The 19,942-nt window shown below is 33.5% G+C and overlaps 1 long non-coding RNA gene across 1 annotated transcript; it reads right to left on the bottom strand.

Moving 5' to 3' along the window:
* Positions 1 to 1,162: 1,162 nt before the first annotated feature.
* LOC140006424 (uncharacterized) lies at positions 1,163 to 3,303 on the bottom strand. Its single transcript, XR_011814031.1, has 3 exons — positions 2,704 to 3,303; positions 1,600 to 1,721; positions 1,163 to 1,443 (listed from the first exon to the last, which is right to left on the bottom strand). It is a non-coding gene; the product is annotated as an uncharacterized lncRNA (long non-coding RNA).
* Positions 3,304 to 19,942: the final 16,639 nt, after the last annotated feature.

Here is a 19,942-nt window from a genome sequence, read left to right as displayed (position 1 = left end):
TTAATATTGACATCAATAGTTGATAATAATTTGGGGCAATAAATCGTAACCAAACTAGCAAGCTTTTTGGTTGGACTGTATCTTGCATCCGATAAATACGAATTCCTAGAAAATTGCATCAAAAAATTTCAATATTTTTTAAATTACTTTTTTAATTTGTTTATTTGTTAAATTCATTCTTAATAATTTATCATAAACTCTTTGTTATTAAAAAATATATGTAGCTGATGTTGTAAAGTGTATTAATGTAGTAAGTCAACAATTTTTGTAAAGTGTATTAATCTAGTAATTCAATAATTTAAGTATCTATAAACTAATTGAGAATTCGTAGCTACTTAATTCCTTATATTAAAAGTAACATATTATATACCACATAAAAAAGAAAAGTTAGCAATTATTATTTGCAGTGAAATTAAAAATAAGAATGAACAAGAATAGTATTTTATTTTTTTGTTATTGATACTACTAATAATTGATTAATCAATTTCTCAAATTTGCTATTATATATTGGAAAAGTTAAATTTCTTAAATGACATTGGCCCCCGTTGGATTAACTATTTTCGGGGTTGTTTTTCAAAAAATAGCACTGTAGCATTTTGTTTTTCAAATACAAGTCCGTTTGGATTAATTGTTTTTGGGGTTGTTTTTGAAAAACTATATAAAAAAATTTGCTGTAGATGTTTTTTGGATTATTTTGTTCACGTATTTCTAAAACATATTTTTGCGTATTTCTATAATTTATAATTTTTATATTTATAATACATTTATGAATATTTATAAATAAATATATTTATATATTTATAGAAGAATATGTAAATGTATAAATATATTATATTACATATAATACATAATATAAATATATTTATAAATGTATAATTAATATAAATGTATAAATATAAATGTATCTTATAGATTAAAAGATATACTTTCCTATAAATATAAAAATTATAATCACATAATAATCATTTTCAAATTAAATGAGAAAAAAATTCCCAAACCACATATATTTATTTCACTAGGATATTTGAAAAACATTTTATTTGTTTATTGTAATTTATTATGATTAAATATATATATATAAATTTTTTTTGAAAAAATTTTGATAGAGTCTCCTCTTAAAAGTGGACTAAACTCCCTGTTAGCAAACCCAAAATAGACAACATTTAATCCAAGCAATATTTCCAACAACTTGTCAGCCAATAATCACAAACCACTGCAAAAGCACAAGTCTTTAGTAAATTAAAAAACAGAAAAAGTAAAATCAAGTTAAACATCCAACATTCCACAGATTAAGAACAAAATGCAAGCAAATCCATGCACAAATAATATAGTGATCGTAATGGTGCAGCTTCAATCGTCATCTTCATCTGCAGCTCCACCCTGAGGTGGAGTAATGCTTAAATGATCCTCGATACGTGCCAAGCGAGTGTCCATCCTCTGCAACTGGAAAAATAAATTAAAATTAGTAGCACAAGACTATGGTACAAGTAGAACTACCATTTTCAAAATTAGCCATACTCCACAAAAAAACCAATAATTGCAACATCTGAGTCAATGAAAATGAGAAACAAGTAGAACTACTCCAGAATGAAATAATACCTCTATCAGACCAGCATGAGATGATCTCGAACATTGTTGTTTAATATCATAACCCACTCACATTCAACAAGAGCAGATGCATTGATTTCCATGGTTCATGCAGTTGAATTCCAGCCCCAGCCCTGAACATGTTTAAGAGAATCCTTTTTACCATTTAATACATACATATCAGAGTTTGCAGGAAAGTGTGATGGATCCTAAAGTTAGCATGGATAGCATGAGGGTGCCAGTACTTCCAAGTACAGATGTCCCTAGTAGCAGTAAAAGTAGAAATTATACCAGAAGTTACTCAAATACCGTAGACTATGATAAAACACATAGCAGTCAAATGTGTAGACATTGTAATAGCATGATAGCCCAGCAATTAGGCAGATCCTCTGCTCCATTTCTGTAAAAAGAACTGGGCAACTTCATGAAGCCTATCAGACCAAATGCTTAAGGAAAACTTTAACTAAGTCCAAACCTATAAACCAATTAAGCAATTTACACATATCAACAGTCCTAACATATACTGCAATCACCACATGCGACAACTAATATCTTTGAGGCAGGGTGTTTTAGACTAAAAACTAAGAAAGCCAGGACAAAGTTTCTTTGCAGCTTCGGCATGGCTTCTTAAAGATTTTATTTTTTTGGTAGGCTAGCTAGCTACTTAGAACTTGGCATTAACTAGCTATGGTTCTTAGATTGCTGCTTTTTCTTTTTTTTCTCTTTCATGTTTCTACAATGCAATATTGATTGCTGCTTTTCCTTTTTTTCTCTTTCATGTTTCTGCAGTACAATATTGATCCACATTAATCCCATGCTGCCTCCACATGAAAGCAATAGCTAACTGCTAACCTCCAGCAAAATTAATCAAAATAAAAGAAAAAGTATGTGGATGCAGCCGCAACAGTCCTCAAACAGGAGACCAAATGCATCAACAAATTACACCAACGGCCACGAATAAGAGACAAACCGAAAAATTGCCAAATCAGAAAAGCAAATACAACAAGCCAAAACAACAACAACACCCAATAAATTGCCAAATCAGAAAAGCCAATTCAATTCAGAAAAGAAAAACCCCAGAAAAATAAAAGAAAATCAGAAAAAAAAATTTCATACCCTTATGCTGTTTCTAAGTAACAGAGCACAGTCACGAATTTGAAAGCCATTTGCCAAGTGAAAAGAAAATGTGCAGTGCAAATGGGACACAAAATTGGTTGGGGAGTCCTGTTGTGGTTGTAAAAGTGGCAAATTGGGAGGGGGGAGAGAGGCGCAACTGCCTAGCAGAGATGGGTTCCGAAGAAGGGTCCAAGCTCTACAATGGCCGAGATCTTCCGACGCTTCCGACGAGAAAGCTGTGCCCAGATTTCGCCTGATGAGAACGGCTACAGCTCTACAAAAGAGAAGAGCTTCCGACGAGAAGGCCGCGAGATTCCGACGACCAAGCTGTGACCAAGATTTCGCCTGACGAGAAAGATGGAAGCTCAACAAAAGAGGAGAGAGTGAGGAGTGAGCTGGATGGAGAGAGTGAGACAGATTTGAATGGCGATTGGGAGCTCTGGCTTTGTGCTCAGACTGAGTAGAATGCGAGCTTATTTTTCTTTTTTTCGTAAAAGACTGACCTCGCATTTGTGAAATGCGAAGTATCTGAACTCGCATTTCACAAATGCGAAGATCACACTTTTGGAATTAACTTCAAAAATTACACCTCTTGTAGAATAACTTTATTTTTTCATCACAACTTAAGAATTTACTCCTCCACACATGAATTCTCGAACAGCTCAGAAGACATCTTCTGCAATGATCTCCCAACAATGAGTATAAAAGCAACCTGCAAATCCATCGCTGTCAGCTACACTTTGCCCATCCAATTCAAACACTGCCCTTTCAACTTCCTCTAGAGTGACTTCCTCTATCAGTTGGTCGTTCTGTAGAGGTGTTACAAGGGTAGGAACATTGTTTCATAGCTCCAAGGTTGCCTGTCTGTTTAACAATGAAGAATCTGCTAACAAGGACTTGAAGAAATCCACAGCCGATGCACCAATGTTGTCATCTCCCTCAATGTAGACCTCCTCCAAGCTTTTAATTTTCTACATAGAAAGCCAAACTCACTTATCTAAAAGTGCAGAGTGAAAATATCTTGTGTTCGAATCAGCATCTTTTAACCACCTTACTCTGGCTTTCTATTTCCAAGAAACTTCTTTGGCCGCCAAATGCTTTAGCAGAGCAGCATTTGCCTGACTCCATTGCAGATGCATTGCTTCTATTTCCTCTTCTTCTAGTTGTAATTCCTTTTGTTTAACTTCTTCTTGAGCTTTAGCTATGTTATCAAAAATGTTCCTAAAGGACACCTTATTCCATTCACACAAAACCTACTTAAGTCTCTTCAATTTTATGACAAACCTCGCCATACCGTAGCCTAAAGCTGGCTGATCCCAACTGCATCGAACCACAGTGAGAAAGCTGGGGTTATTAACCCACATATATTGAAACCTAAATGATCGCGTTCCCAAGCTCAAGCATGGCTGGAGTTACAACAATAATGGACTTGATCTGAAGTTACACGATTAAGGTGTTGTACTTTTGAGTTAAGAAAGAGGCGCTGCCATTCTAGATTTATTAGGAACTTATCCAATCTCTTCCACACTCGCCTACCATGACGAACGCCAGTCCAAGTGTAACAACTTTCAGACAAAGTAATATGTTTCAGACCATAGATTGAAATACAATCAGCAAATTTCACCATTGCATTCAAGTTCTGTAGTGCTCGGCCCAAGTATTCATCAATGGACGCAGCAACATTAAAGTCACCACCTATCAGCCACGGCTTAGAAACCAAGCCACCCGACAAAGAAACTAAGTCCGACGATAAAGATCTTTTTTCAATTTGTGAACATTTAGCATATATAAAGGAACAATAAGAAACAAAATCCATGACTCCTGAGCAACAGCCAAATGAATAAATTGATCTGCATTAATTACTACATCTACTGCAAAACCTGTCTTCCACATGACCCATATTTTATTGGAAAAGTTACTAACACCAAGATGGAAGCCAAACTTGGCTGTAAAACCTTCTAATTGTTCCGGCTCAACCATAGGCTCTAAGATTACTAAAAACGACACTGAATGTAACCTTATTAACTTCTTTAAACGACGCGAAGAGGCACAACCAAATATGCCCCTTATATTCCACACGAAAATACTCGTCATAATTAAAATTGGGAGGAAGATTCTATGGATACCTTTGAAAATTGCCTGGTTACAACAGTCTTTGGTAAGTTTAGAAATCGCCTTCATCGCCCACGTTTGGCTAATTGCATCTTCTTCTGGGGTATTGGAACGAGGTGGTCTACTTTTTTCTTGAATTGAATAAAGTCCTCCACCAGCATTTCACGAGGTTTACTTTGATGTTGCTGCCTCTCAACATCCGAGAGTGAGTCTAGGTTTCCTCTTCATTTAGAATAAAGCTTCTGGTAATCTATAATAGAGCTAGCGAAGGTGTTGTGATCTATCAAGGGGAGTTGTGGTAGCGATTTTGTTTGTGGTTCTAATGGCTACTACAATGTCTCACACTACAACACTGTTGATGCCTGCTGATGCAAAACTTCACTCTGCCCCAGCTCCAATGGAATTACCTGCCAGTGCACAACTTTATTCTGTGGTTGCTCCATTGGAGTTTCCAAGGTTTTGGTCTGGTGCTGCCGTTGCACCACTGAGACTAATTTTTTGGAAGCGCTCTGGCTATGATTCAAATCCATTGATTGCTGGTCACTCGTTGGTTGTTGCGAGCTAGGGTTGTGACTATTATGTTGTACCATTAGTGTCAACTGATTGTCCGGGACTAAGTCCTTCAGCATCGTTTGCTCCTCCACAATTGATTGTCCAAATTTGAAGATGCTAGTTGCTATCTGACAAAGTGTGATTTCGTTCCTCTGAGTGATTGTGACCATCCTTTGGGATCCAAATTTCTGCTGTCCCATCGCCCCCCCCAATATTCCAGTCCTTATTATCAGGTTGCTTCCTTGAACTACTAAATTGTCTACAAGCGCTACTATGGTGTCCAAGTTTCTTACAGTTCACACAATAATCATGTAAATTCTCGTACTCAACTCGCTGCCAAAAACCATTGGACAGATTCCAGATCCAAACACGTTCAGGAAGGGGCCCTGGTAGATCCATGTCAACAAAAATCCTTGCCACTGCCGGCCTAGCAAGCATTGTTGTCGATGCGTCCAGCCTTAAGGGTTCACAGACCAATTTAGCTAGGGAAAAAAAGGGTCCCTTGTTAAAAAGATGTACTAGAAGGCACAACAACCGGATCTAGATTGGGACAATCGACGATTCCATGTCCAGCGAAAGGTTGGAGACCACTTAAAAACCCTCATGCCAAATCCTTGAAAAGACTAGAATCCATGAAGCCAACACCTATCGAAATCATCTTCCAACTCGAATCTGATTAAGATGTGTTGAGGGTCAAGAAGTCCTAAGGATATAGGACCCTTAAAGCCGAGAGCCAAGAATTCTTTTCTGAGCCCTTCCATGGACGGCCGACCTTTGGAAAATTTTCCAAAGAGCACAAACTTGAAAGGAGCAGCGAGGAGCCGAACATCTTCCCCCGAAAAGGATAATGTTGGTTCCTCCCTGTAAAGTTCACTAGGTTTGAGACAAGGAGTTGGCGTTAAGGTAGGAGAAGAAAAGGAGATTATGGCTCTGTTTGGCAAATGAGTTTTTCGATTGTTTGTTTAAAATTTTACTGTAAAAAAAATTGTGAAATTTTTTTTTGAAGTGTGTAAATTTTGGATAGTTTGAAATACATATTTTAAAAACTTTGAGAAGTTTTTTGAAATTACTATAACTAAAGTTATTAAAAAATTTGTAGCAGACAAACTTAGCCGAAAATTTATTTGTCAAACAGGCCCTATATCTGTGAAGGAATATTTTGATGGTAATGGATGCATAGGTTGCCCTTCACCCGAAGGATGAAGGGCAGCCATGGCTAACCCTAGAATTCAAAATAAGCAAGAGAGGGAGAGATGTTGAGAGAGAAAGAGAGAAAGGTATGGTGATTAGTCAAACTTCTGATATTGGTTTAATGGTATTTTAAGAAAATAGTAGATTAGATTTATTCTTTTAAAAGTTAAGCAGCTTTACTTAAACTATGTACAAAAAAATACTACCAAAATGGAACAGAGGGAGTAATTAGGACACAATTTATCAATCAAAAAGCTTTTTAAAGAAGCAAGCAAGTAAAAATAAATTCAGCCTTGTATTCTCTATGTGTAGCCATTTCCAACTGTTAAACATTCTTTTTCTATTATCTAAAACTCATTGAAACAATTGGTGCTCAACACATTTAACACAAAAAAAGTTAGAATAATTATTTTTTGGCAACAAAGAAATAAATAAATGGTGCATAAAATGGTACTAGCTAATGTATCAAAAGAGCACTAAATAAGTGTCCAATCAAGGAAGCTTCTATTTTTTTTCGCTAATATAGAGGAATTTGAAGCAAAATGTATCCTGATTTTTTTGTTAGATTATTAGATTATGTTCATTAATGCAATCATCTTTCACTAAAATAGAGAAATTTGGAACAACATTTATCCTGAAATTTTTTGTTACGCTGTGTTTATTAATACAAAGTAATAGTTAAGAAAAAAGACATTTAAGGAGGGGGAAAAACTCAAAGAAATAGGTAGGAAATGGGAGGAAATTTTGCTTTATATGTTGTTTGTTTAACCATCTATTGCTATTATTTTTTTTTGGCTATTTAAAATGTACACAAGTAATTAAAGCTCTCCATTATTGTTTACCAAGACTTTATATGTTGTATGCTTAATCATCTATTGCTATTATTACTTTTTGACTATTTAAAATGTATGCAAGTAATTAAAGCTCACCATACTTCATTTTCTTTTCAGCAATATAGAAAAATTTTGAACAAAATCGGTATTAAAATATTCAATTGAATTTGGAACAAAATTATACTAAAATTTTGCTTTTTCACACAAGTAATTAAATGATGCTTAAAAACTGTAGCAATGAATTTCTACAAAAAGTGTTATATAAGTGGACACTAAAGGGTCCCTTTATTCATTTATTTATTTTTGGTCAGGAATGTAGACAAAGCTCACCATTCCTCTTCTTCTTTTCCAGTAATGTAGAAGAATTTCAAACAAAATTGGTATTAAAATATTCAATTGAATTTGGAGCAACATTATACTAATTTTTTTTGAATTTGTGCAAAAAGTGCTATATAAGTGGCCATTCAAGAACCCTTTATTATTAATTTTTTAGCAATGAAGAAATAAATAAATGGTGCATAAAAATAGTAATAGTTAATATATCCAAAGAGCATTAAATAAGTGTCCAATCAAGGAAGCTTCTAATGTTCATTAATAGCTAGCATCTTCACTAATATAAAAAAATTTGGAACAAAATTTATCCTAGAATTTTTCTTTACGCTATGTTTATTAATACAAAGTAATAGTTAGGAAAAAAAGCCATTTATGGAGGGGAAAAACTCAGAGAAACAGGTGGGAAATAATAAATTATTCTTTATACATTGTTTGTTTAATCATCTATTGCTATTATTATTTTTTCGCTATTTAAAATGTACATAAATAATTAAAGCTCACAATTATTTTTTTACCAAGACTTTATATGTTGTTTGTTTAATCATCTATTACTATTATTGCTTTTTGAGTATATAAAACGTATGCAAGTAATTAAAGCTCACCATACTTCATTTTCTTTTTCAGTACTATAGAAAAATTCCAAACAAAATTGGTATTAAAATATTCAACTGAACTTAGAACAAAAGTATACTAAAATTTTGTTTTTCACGCAAGTAATTAAATGATGCATAATAGTAGTAGCAATGAATTCGTGCAAAAAATGTTATATAAGTGGACACTAAAGGGACCCTTTATTTATTTATTTATTGTTGGTCAGGAATGTAGACAAAGCTCACCATACGTCTTTTCCCTTTCCAGTATTGTACAAGAATTTCGAACAAAATTGGTATTAAAATATTCAATTGAATTTGGAACAAAATTATACTAAATTTTTTTTTTGAATTTGTGCAAAAAGTGTTATATATGTGGCCACACAATGACCCTTTATAATTTTGTTTTTGGTAAGGAGTGTAGACAAATTTTGGAGCAGATTTTTTGGTGAGGAATGTAGAAGAAATTTGGAACGGAACTCATACTAAAATGTTAATCTAAATTTATATTTTCCTAATGGCTAAAAAAAGTCAAATCAATCCAAAGCCAGGCACCATGTTTTTTTTAATATATGTATTAGGCTCAAGCCATGGCAAAACAGGATTATTAGATTGTGTTCATTAATGGCAAGCATCTTTCACTAATATTAAGAAATTTGGAACAAAATTTATTTTGGAATTTTTTGTTATGCTATGTTTATTAATACAAAGTAATAGTTTGGAAAAAGCCATTTAAGGATGGGAAAAACTAAAAGAAACAGATAGGAACTAATAAATTTTGCTTTATATATTGTTTGTTTAACCATCTATTGCTATTATTATTTTTGGCTATTTAAAACATACATAAGTAATTAAAGCTCACCATTATTTTTTACCAAAACTTTATATGTTGTTTGTTTAATCATCTATTGCTATTATTACTTTTTGACTATTTAAAATGTACGCAAGTAATTGAAACTCACCATACTTCGTTTTCCTTTTTAGCAATATAGAAAAATTTGGAATAAATTGGTATTAAAATATTCAATTGAATCTGAAACAAAATTATACTATACTTTTATTTTTTCCATGCAAGTAATTAAATGATGCATAAAAATAGTAGCAATGAATTCCTGCAAAAAATGTTATATAAGTGGACACTAAAAGGACCCTTTATTTATTTATTTTGTTTTTGGTCGGGAATGCAGACAAAGCTCAACATACATCTTCTTCTTTTCCAATAATGTAGAAGAATTTCAAAATTAGTATTAAAATATTCAATTGAATTTGGAACAACATTATACTAATTTTTTTTTTAATTTGTGCAAAAAGTGCTTTATAAGTGGCCACTCAAGGGACCCTTTATTATTATTTTTTTAGCAATGAAGAAATAAATAAATGGTGCATAAAAATAGTAATAGTTAATATATCCAAAGAGCATTAAATAAGTAACCAATCAAGGAAGCTTCTAATTTTTCGCTAATATAGAGGAATTTGGAGCAAATGTATCCTTATTCTTTTTGTTAGATTATTAGATTACGTTCATTAATCGCAAGCATCTTTCACTAATATAGAAAATTTTGGAACAAAATTTATCCTAGAATTTTTCTTTACGTTATGTTTATTAATACAAAGTAATAGTTAGGAAAAAAGCCATTTAAGGAAGGGAAAAACTTGGAGAAACAGGCAGGAAATAATAAATTTTGCTTTATATGTTGTTTGTTTAATCATCTATTGCTATTATTATTTTTTCACTATTTAAAATGTATATAAGTAATTAAAGCTCACCATTATTTTTTACCAAGACTTTATATGTTGTTTGTTTAATCATCTATTACTATTATTACTTTTTGACTATTTAAAATGTATGCAAGTAATCAAAGCTGACCATACTTCATTTTCTTTTTTCGTAATATAGAAAAATTTTGAACAAAATTGGTATTATTTTTTTTTCACTTAGAACAAAATTATACTAAAATTTTGTTTTTTCATGCAAGTAATTAAATGATGCATAAAAGTAGTAGCAATGAATTCATGCAAAATGTGTTGTATAAGTGGACACTAAAGGGACCCTTTATTTATTTATGAATTTATTGTTGGTCAGGAGTGTAGACAAAGCTCACCATACATCTTTTCCTTTTCAAGTAATGTAGAAGAATTTCGAACAAAATTGGTATTAAAATATTCAATTGAATTTGGAACAAAATTATACTGAAATTTGTTTTGAATTTGTGCAAAAAGTGTTGTAGAAGTGGCCACACAAGGACCTTTTGTAATTTTTTTTGGTTAGGAGTGTAGACAAAATTTGGAGCAGGCTTTTTGGTGACTAATTTAGAAGAAATTTGGAGCGGAACTCATACTAAAATGTTAATCTAAATTTATATTTTCCTAATGGCTAAAAAAGGTAGTATCAGTCCAAAACCAGGCACCATTTTTTTTTTTTTTTTTAATGTTAGGCTCAAGCCATGGCAAAACAGGAACAAATTGTGGCTCATCATGGCAAAACCAAAATAAATTGTGGCTTGGGAGCATTAAAAAACTACATGCAGCACCAGGTTGAAACACCAAATGGGAGATGGGAAAAAACAAAAGAAAGAAGCAGGCAGCAAGGGAAACCTCCCGCCCAAATTGCCCCTAAGGCTGCACAAAATCACCAAAGAACCGGCAGAACACCAGAGGACGCCACTTCTACTGTTCCTCAGCGTTTGGCGCTTTTAATAGGTAGGATAGTGCACTTTTACGTAAATGTGTTGTATTAGAAAACTTTTTTTCATGTCTTTTGGAGTATGCTAAGGCATGGATGAAGTAAAATAACAATACCCAACCACACCTAAATCCAGGGGCGGAGCCAGAAAAAAATTTTAGTGGGGGCAAAAATAACATCAAAATTTTTTATCTACTCTTTTTCTAATAGCAAAAAAATAATAAATTCACTAACAAGTATAAATGGGGGAAGAAAGAAGAGCCGTCGGTTGTGAAGGGAAAATGGGAACCAGAGGAGGAAAGGGAATTGGGGAGTGGGGACCAAAAGAAAAGACTGATATAATTGGCACTTGGCTCTGTTGGAAGAAAAAATGGGAGACCAGGGGAGGAAAGTGAATGATATAAAATTTGTGATCTATTTTTTCACATTTGTTCTAAAAAAACTCTGGGGGCACCTTTACGATTATATCAAAATTGTATAACTATTATACAAATTTGAGGGGAGGCAGTGGGGGCCCATGCCCCCAGTGCCCCCACCTTAAATCCGCCCCTGCCTAAATCATACTTGCCTTAGCTCCATCATAATTATCATATTCGGAAACAAAACAATATTTAAATTTATTCTTACGAGGTCACTATTGCAGTTTTTTTTCCTCGCTGTAGATTGCAGATGATCACCATGACATTAACAATCACTCAACATACAACATTTAAGGTTTTAAAGTACAATGCCCCATGAACTATAGAACTCCATGACCCACAAGTTACATACGAAACATTTCACACTTATGCCTTTAAATCCAGCAGCAGTAGCCAGGGCAAGAAACTCTGTTTCATATCTCTCAATTCCTACTTTAGTCACCACTATAAGATCTGTTTGGCAAGTAGCTTTGTCGCGTGCACTATAATCAGGAATCACAGGAAGAATTGCGTCAACAGCTATTTTTGCCGCGCGGTGTGATTTTCGAAAACCTTCGACGCGATCACGGGGTAACTTAATTAGAATCCATTCACTTCTACTTCCTCAATTAAGTTTTCTCAATCTACTATTGATCATTCTTAATTCTCCAAGGTAATTGTACTCTCGGTTAAAATATCGCCTCGAAACACGTATACTCGTTATTCTTCACTTAAACAAACTTCCGAAAATCAAATTTGCTAACAGGACATTTTAAAAATATAAGAGAGACATTGTTCCATACGAATGGACTTAAAATGATTGGAATAAATTATTCGGAGAAAACGGGTGAATAAATATTTAAATAAACCAATAATATTCGATAAAACAAGAAAAAAAAAATTTTTCGGGTCCTCACATATATTATTCTAATAGGTGAAAAGCTCAATTACTGAGAAAATGGACTAAAAACAAGGTGTGCAGTAGCAATGAAAGAGGACAAAGTCAAGGGATAGAGGTTTCGCAGGAATGACATATTTCAGTATTTTGGTGATAACTTGAGTTACAGAAATCATATTAAGATGATTCTTGATTTAATTTTAAGTTAAGAGAATTCTCTACAACTTTTATGAAGACCTCAAAGTTTGGTTCTCACATTTTTATAATCAAAAGTCCAAATTACTGAAGTACAATTGTGCTGCAATGCTCTTATGACCAGGTATTAGTTTTTTAGGCATATCTCAGCGTCCAGATCTCCAAATGACATGATTCTTGTGGCGTTAGAAAGCTTATTAAAGGTTTACAATTTATGTTTTGAGCAAGAACTGATTTGGCCTATTTGATGGTGTTTTGAGGTTTCAAAGTGATCCACGTGTGGATCCGCATTGATCCGTGGTCAAATCCATGATCGGTGCTAGACTTCGCAAATGGCTTCACGCTGAACATCTCCAGATCCTTTTATGCTTTGAGCTCAGTCCAATGACAGGCACTAGACATTGGGCTGGTCTTCATTGGATAAATGTGCGAAAACACGATTTTTTGAATCCAATTGAGTCTATTCCTACCCTATTTAGGATATACCTTCAAGAAACTATAAATAGGGGTTTTTAGGTGGAAAACATTAGTCTAGTCTAGTTTTAACATCTTTTCATAATTTATTCTTGAGAGATCAAGATCAAACGGAGGCGAATCAAGGAGCACGCAAGGAGAAGATTGGAGCAAACAACTGAAAAGTTTTCTTACTCTTTCTCTTATCTTTGTAGCAACTTTTTAAATTCGTGGTTGTAACTTCTAAATCATGTTGAAATAAATTGTTTCTAGGGTTAGGGTTTTAATGAAGGAATTTGATTAATTTTTCTAGTTTAATTTCTTGCTTTTTACTATGATTTATTTATCTTGAGAAAGGAGATACAACTGTGCGCTAGATAGATAAACACAGATAGACTAATCACGAGAGCAGGTTAGAGTATGTGTGACGCACCTATATCACTGAGAATTTTAATGGGTTTAATTGAAATCTTATGATCATTAAGAGAGGCGTAGGATTTAATTAAACATACTTTAGATGCATCGAGAGGTGGTCTAAAATATAGATATGTGATGCATTCATAACTTGGTAAGAAATTAACTAGATAATTGATTCAAATTTTGAATTAAAATCTGAAACCCTACACTCACGTCTATTGTTTTCTCACCACTACTTTATTTAAATTGATTGTTTCTTTTATTGCTTAAGTAGAAAATACACTCCTTAAATTTGAATTTTGTTAGAATAATTAAAGTAGAAAATTAACTCGTTTCTGTGGGTTCGACCTTAAAATATTTCAGGTAAATTATTACTACGATTGACCCTATGCGCTTGCAAGAATTTGTCGATCAGTGGTTAGATGTTTGTAGACCAAAGGAAGAAACAGGTTTGGGGATTAGAAATATTGTTCAGTGTAATACATGTTTGATGCTCAAATTGATTTCGAATATATGTACAAACAAAAAAGACACTTTATGGGTGAGGTGGATCCACTCGGTTAAGCTGAATAAATGCAGCCTCTGGGAAATCAAAATACCTACTGAATGTTCCTCGATTTGGAGGAAGATTCTTAAAATCAGAAACACTGCTAAGCTTCTGATCAGTGTTGATATTGGCGCTGGAAAGGGCACTCCTTTCTGGTTTGATAATTGGCTCTCTTTGGGACCCCTCTACCTGAAATTTCCTGAATCTTTGCTTAGAGACCTAAAGCTATCTAAGCTATCTAAAAGTGGTTGATTTGGTTATGAGTAGTGAATAGATCTGGGCTATTGGAAGACATTTTAATGCTAAGGTGCGAGAGCTTAAAGACTGTGCTCCAATATTACTGCAATCCCATATGTAGGACTGCGTAAGGTGGACAGCAACAGCAAATGGAGTACTTTCTGTTAAGTCTACTAACGAAAAATTGATTCACACAGGAACTAAGGTATCTTGATTCAAGCTTATCTGGAGGAGTGTCCATATACCAAAATTTGCGTTTGTACTGTGGTTAGCAGTACAACATAAACTTCTAAGGGTAGACTTGCTAGATGGGGAGTAGCAAATGTCTCTCCAATTTGTGTTCTGTGCAATCAAGAAAATGAGACGATTGAGCATCTATTCTTCCAATGGACTTTTTCTGGTTGCATATTGGAAAAACTACAGAGACTTTGTTTGGTATATAGATGCTCTTTACCATGGGATGAAGAAGTAACGTGATGGTCTCAACATGCTAGCTCAAGCTCCTTTGTGTCTAAAATCAGGCCTCATGTTTTTGCAACCACTGTTTGGCATATATGGCAAGAAAGAAACAAGAGGATATTTCAGCATTCATCTGTAGGAACATTGAAATTTATGGAGAATATTACTAGAGTGATTTGGCTGTCTGCGCTTTCTTGATCCAAAGCCCCAAGGACTAAGACTAATTGGCAATTGATGCTTGAGTGGGGTTTGGACTAAGATTGATTAATAGGTTTAGCTTTTAATGTTGTTAGCTTTTTTACCTATTCTGTACAGTGCTGATATTGCACTAGAAGTTTTGTTGATGTAGGAGGTTTATCCCTTTGTAAGGTTATATTGTACATATCAATAAAAGCAACTTTCTCTTGCCAAAAAAAAAAAAAAGATAGCAATGCATAGATTTATAAATCTATTTTCCCATTTTCTTTCTTGCTATTTTCTTGAAACTTTTCCCTCGTGATTTTGCATATGTTATCACCTGATTGTTGGAGAGATGAAATTAGGCTTTAGAGATGAAGAAAATACAAGAAAAAAAAAGAAATTAGTAATGAAAAAAATATAGAAAAAATGACAAGATTAGTAAAATTGGGATTTACAGAGTTTTTGAGGTGCAATTTTTAAAAGAGACACGAATAGGAAGCCTAGCTAGTTTTTGGTTCAACTAGTCAGACTGGACTATTTAGTACAAGTTTTAAAACACAGTTGCAGAGACGTTTTACTATCCCGCTCTCCTCCTCCATAAATTTTTTTTTTTTTTGAAAAAAAAGGTATTAAGAATGGCCAAGAACAAATGCGGAATGGCTATTGATAAGGGAGAGCTTGAATAGTGTACAACCTTTTAAACAAATTATAACTCACTATAACTAACTCTGTTTAATATTCTAACAGAGTTTTGTTATTATAGCAATTGTTTACGTCAGTTAGTACATATCAATTATGTCAAGGTCTAATCAAGAGGCCATTTTATTTTTCTTTTAATATAAATAGAAATATGTGGAACAAAATTTATAAATTTGGAACAAAATTCATGGAATCTTTTATTACACCATTCATTTATTAATATCAATACAAAGTAATCTATTCGTCCCATTTTAATAGTCTGTTTTTCATTCATTTTAAAATATAGTCTCACTTCAATTCGTGCAGATCTTCACTTAGAAAATGCTTTTTATTAGTGAATTGGTTTCACCCGAAACATCGAACCAATGATGTTTGCTACTAAGGAGCTCGTTTATTAGCTCATTCCTGAGCCCAACCTAGGACCCACTTTTCAATTAAAAATTAATTAAATTTTAATTTCTCTAAGAATATTTTATTTAATGTACTTATTATCAATGAGTATAATCTACTTTATTCATTAATTGCTTAGATTCATAGTTTGAATAGTATAATTTTTATAGTACTGTTATTCCTTGCACACGGGGAGGGACGCCAACGAGTGATATTATCTCCCTCAAGTCTCCCAGACTCCCTAGCAACGAGCCGTCTATATTTAGTTTTGCATGAGGGTGTGATGGCAAGGACCAAACTAGAGTTAAGCATTTTTGGGTTTAGAAACTGTGAAGGAAAGCTACAACCCCAGCTGCTGAAGACCCTTTCCACTGCAATTTTCCAAGACAAAGAGGTGAGCCAAGGAAATAAAATGTAACAACTCAAGCACATGATGAAAGACTTGACCAACTATCATTTTATAATCATAAAAAATGGCTTTGTTCCTTGCTTTCCACAGCTCCCAGTAGATTAATAAGGGGACTATCTGCGTCAGCTCAGCCATTGTTGACCTCCCCGAAGAGTGCATCCACCAATTCTGCAAATGAAGCATAATATCCTTTGATGGTGGTACTTTCATACCCAATTTCTACTCTATTCTCTTCCACACCTGCACTGCCAGTTGACATCCAAGTAAGCAGTGGGCGAAATTGTCCTAATTATCACAGAATGCAAACTTCGAGGGGAGATTAAAACCAAATTGTTGTAGGATATCTGGAAATGGCAGGATGAAATTAATCAGTCTCTACATAAAGACCGATACCTTTGATGGCATTCGCCTGCTCATCCTCCTGCATATCATTGAGCTTGAAGGTTGCTGAAGCATTTCCATTGCTAAGGATACCTAAAACGTACCATTTGCAGATGGACACTAGACCATCAGATTCTTACCCTGGGAGAGCTACGTATGAGACCGTAAATTCTGCATTTTTTTCTTCATGTGTGAGAACCAACTCTACTTGGCCTAAGTTCCAGTCGTTATCTTGCAACAAATCTCGAACACGAACATTTGGCAATGGCACTTGAACCTTTTGGCTAGCAAGAGGACCGGAGCCAAACCAATTATCGTACCAGAATGAGGAGCTACCATCCCTTATTAATACTTGCAAGTTTTCTTCCACCAAACCTCGGACCTGTGACAAACCTTCTCAGCAATAGCATATTTAGAGTGAATGAACCGAGCTAATAAAGTTTCAGTAGACCGCAACTTCCACCATAGTTTGCACCCAAAAGCGTTCACACTGTCTTCCAGTTGGCACAACCCCAAACCATTTTCCTGTGTTGGCTTGCACAGATTTCTCCATTTAATCCGATGTCTTTTATCCAGTCCATCTGCTTCCCCCCAGAAAAAAGAGGACATAATCCTCTCCAACTAGCCCAACACACTCTTAGGTGGCTGTAAAACTGTAAAAGCATATAATGGTATAGCAGTCAGAACATTTTTGATTAAAATTATCTGGCCACCAGCTGACCGCAACTTGTTCTTCCAGCCCGCCAACTTTTGTCTCATCTTCTCAACTAACTGCTGAAAGTGTTCTTTCTTACCTTTACCTTTGAAAAGCTTGCTCCTAATCAACAAAGGGGAGATCCATCTACTGAAACCCCGTCTACCGAGCCATTAGTCGTTTCCTAGCTAACCGAACGACGGTCTCCTCTTGAAAAAATTACAACATCATCCGTAAATGCTACGTGTGACACTGGCATGCAGCCACAGCCAAGAGCATATGGTTGCACCGTTCCCATCAAGATTAAGCTCTTCAAGCCTCTACTAAGCGCCTCTAACACCATATAAAAAGAAAAGGAGAAAGGTGATCCCTTTGTTTCAATGACTTGTTTGGAAAAATCCATATGGCTTCCTGTTGACAAGGATTGAAAACCAGGTGGAAGAGAGGCTATTCATAACCAGAGAGAAAAAATAAGGATGGAAGCCAAAATAGCCCAACAATTGGGACAAAAAACGCCATGAGACACGATCAAATGCCTTTATCATATCAACCTTGAGTATTACATTGTGCCCCCTGACCTTTTTATCAATTGAGTTAACCATCTCCTGTGCAAGTAAGATACTATCTGAGATCTCTCTTCCACTGACAAAATTGAATTGTTCTAGTGAGATGAGAGTGGGAAGAACGATTTTAATTCAATTACTAAGAATTTTAGTGAAGACCTTATTGATAAAGGTACAAAGACTAATTGGCCTGAAGTCTGCAAATGTCGTAGGCACCTCCTTCTTTGGAATTAATACCACCAGAGTATTTGCAATACCCTTAGGTAGTGGAACTCCACACAGAGAAATTTCTAAAATTATGATGATTTTTAAAAAAATTCTACAAAGGGAGTATTTTGTGTATGGTTGTCTGTTTTTGAGGTCTTCGCATTCAGCAAATGCGAGTTTTTTGAGCTCGCATTTGCTAAATGTGAAGTCTCCCTAAATTATTCTACCACCGAAATTAAAAACAAAAAAAAAAAAAAAAACAAAAGCAGACCTCGCATTTCATAAATGCGAGGTAAGTAACCGCCCAGCAATGACCAAAGAAGCTTCCTTGTCCAGTGAGCGAGCAAGCTGCAATTTTACACTTATGATTATTGCTCAAACAATAATCATAAGTAACAAGCCGTGCGTGCTTCATCATGCGAGTGATAAAACTAGTGAACAAGTATTCACTATGTACCATCTTAAGGTTCTTTCCAACATTGGCTTCTAGATTTTGCCTAAAAAATTTTTGTTTTTGCTTCAATTGTAATGCCATTTTCCCTTGCTTTATTATTTCACTGCAAATTATAAAATGATTTACAATTTGCAATGCAAATTTCTACAAATTTTACTACTTAAGGCTCTAAATTCATCACAACTGGGAAAAAAAAGATCCCTTAATATTGACATCAATAGTTGATAATAATTTGGGGCAATAAATCGTAACCAAACTAGCAAGCTTTTTGGTTGGACTGTATCTTGCATCCGATAAATACGAATTCCTAGAAAATTGCATCAAAAAATTTCAATATTTTTTAAATTACTTTTTTAATTTGTTTATTTGTTAAATTCATTCTTAATAATTTATCATAAACTCTTTGTTATTAAAAAATATATGTAGCTGATGTTGTAAAGTGTATTAATGTAGTAAGTCAACAATTTTTGTAAAGTGTATTAATCTAGTAATTCAATAATTTAAGTATCTATAAACTAATTGAGAATTCGTAGCTACTTAATTCCTTATATTAAAAGTAACATATTATATACCACATAAAAAAGAAAAGTTAGCAATTATTATTTGCAGTGAAATTAAAAATAAGAATGAACAAGAATAGTATTTTATTTTTTTGTTATTGATACTACTAATAATTGATTAATCAATTTCTCAAATTTGCTATTATATATTGGAAAAGTTAAATTTCTTAAATGACATTGGCCCCCGTTGGATTAACTATTTTCGGGGTTGTTTTTCAAAAAATAGCACTGTAGCATTTTGTTTTTCAAATACAAGTCCGTTTGGATTAATTGTTTTTGGGGTTGTTTTTGAAAAACTATATAAAAAAATTTGCTGTAGATGTTTTTTGGATTATTTTGTTCACGTATTTCTAAAACATATTTTTGCGTATTTCTATAATTTATAATTTTTATATTTATAATACATTTATGAATATTTATAAATAAATATATTTATATATTTATAGAAGAATATGTAAATGTATAAATATATTATATTACATATAATACATAATATAAATATATTTATAAATGTATAATTAATATAAATGTATAAATATAAATGTATCTTATAGATTAAAAGATATACTTTCCTATAAATATAAAAATTATAATCACATAATAATCATTTTCAAATTAAATGAGAAAAAAATTCCCAAACCACATATATTTATTTCACTAGGATATTTGAAAAACATTTTATTTGTTTATTGTAATTTATTATGATTAAATATATATATATAAATTTTTTTTGAAAAAATTTTGATAGAGTCTCCTCTTAAAAGTGGACTAAACTCCCTGTTAGCAAACCCAAAATAGACAACA

This window comes from Coffea arabica, chromosome 5e, assembly GCF_036785885.1.
Source record: "Coffea arabica cultivar ET-39 chromosome 5e, Coffea Arabica ET-39 HiFi, whole genome shotgun sequence".
Classification (NCBI taxonomy): domain Eukaryota; kingdom Viridiplantae; phylum Streptophyta; class Magnoliopsida; order Gentianales; family Rubiaceae; genus Coffea; species Coffea arabica.
Note: the sequence above shows the minus strand (reverse complement) of the source record. Positions and strands in the feature narration are given on the sequence as shown.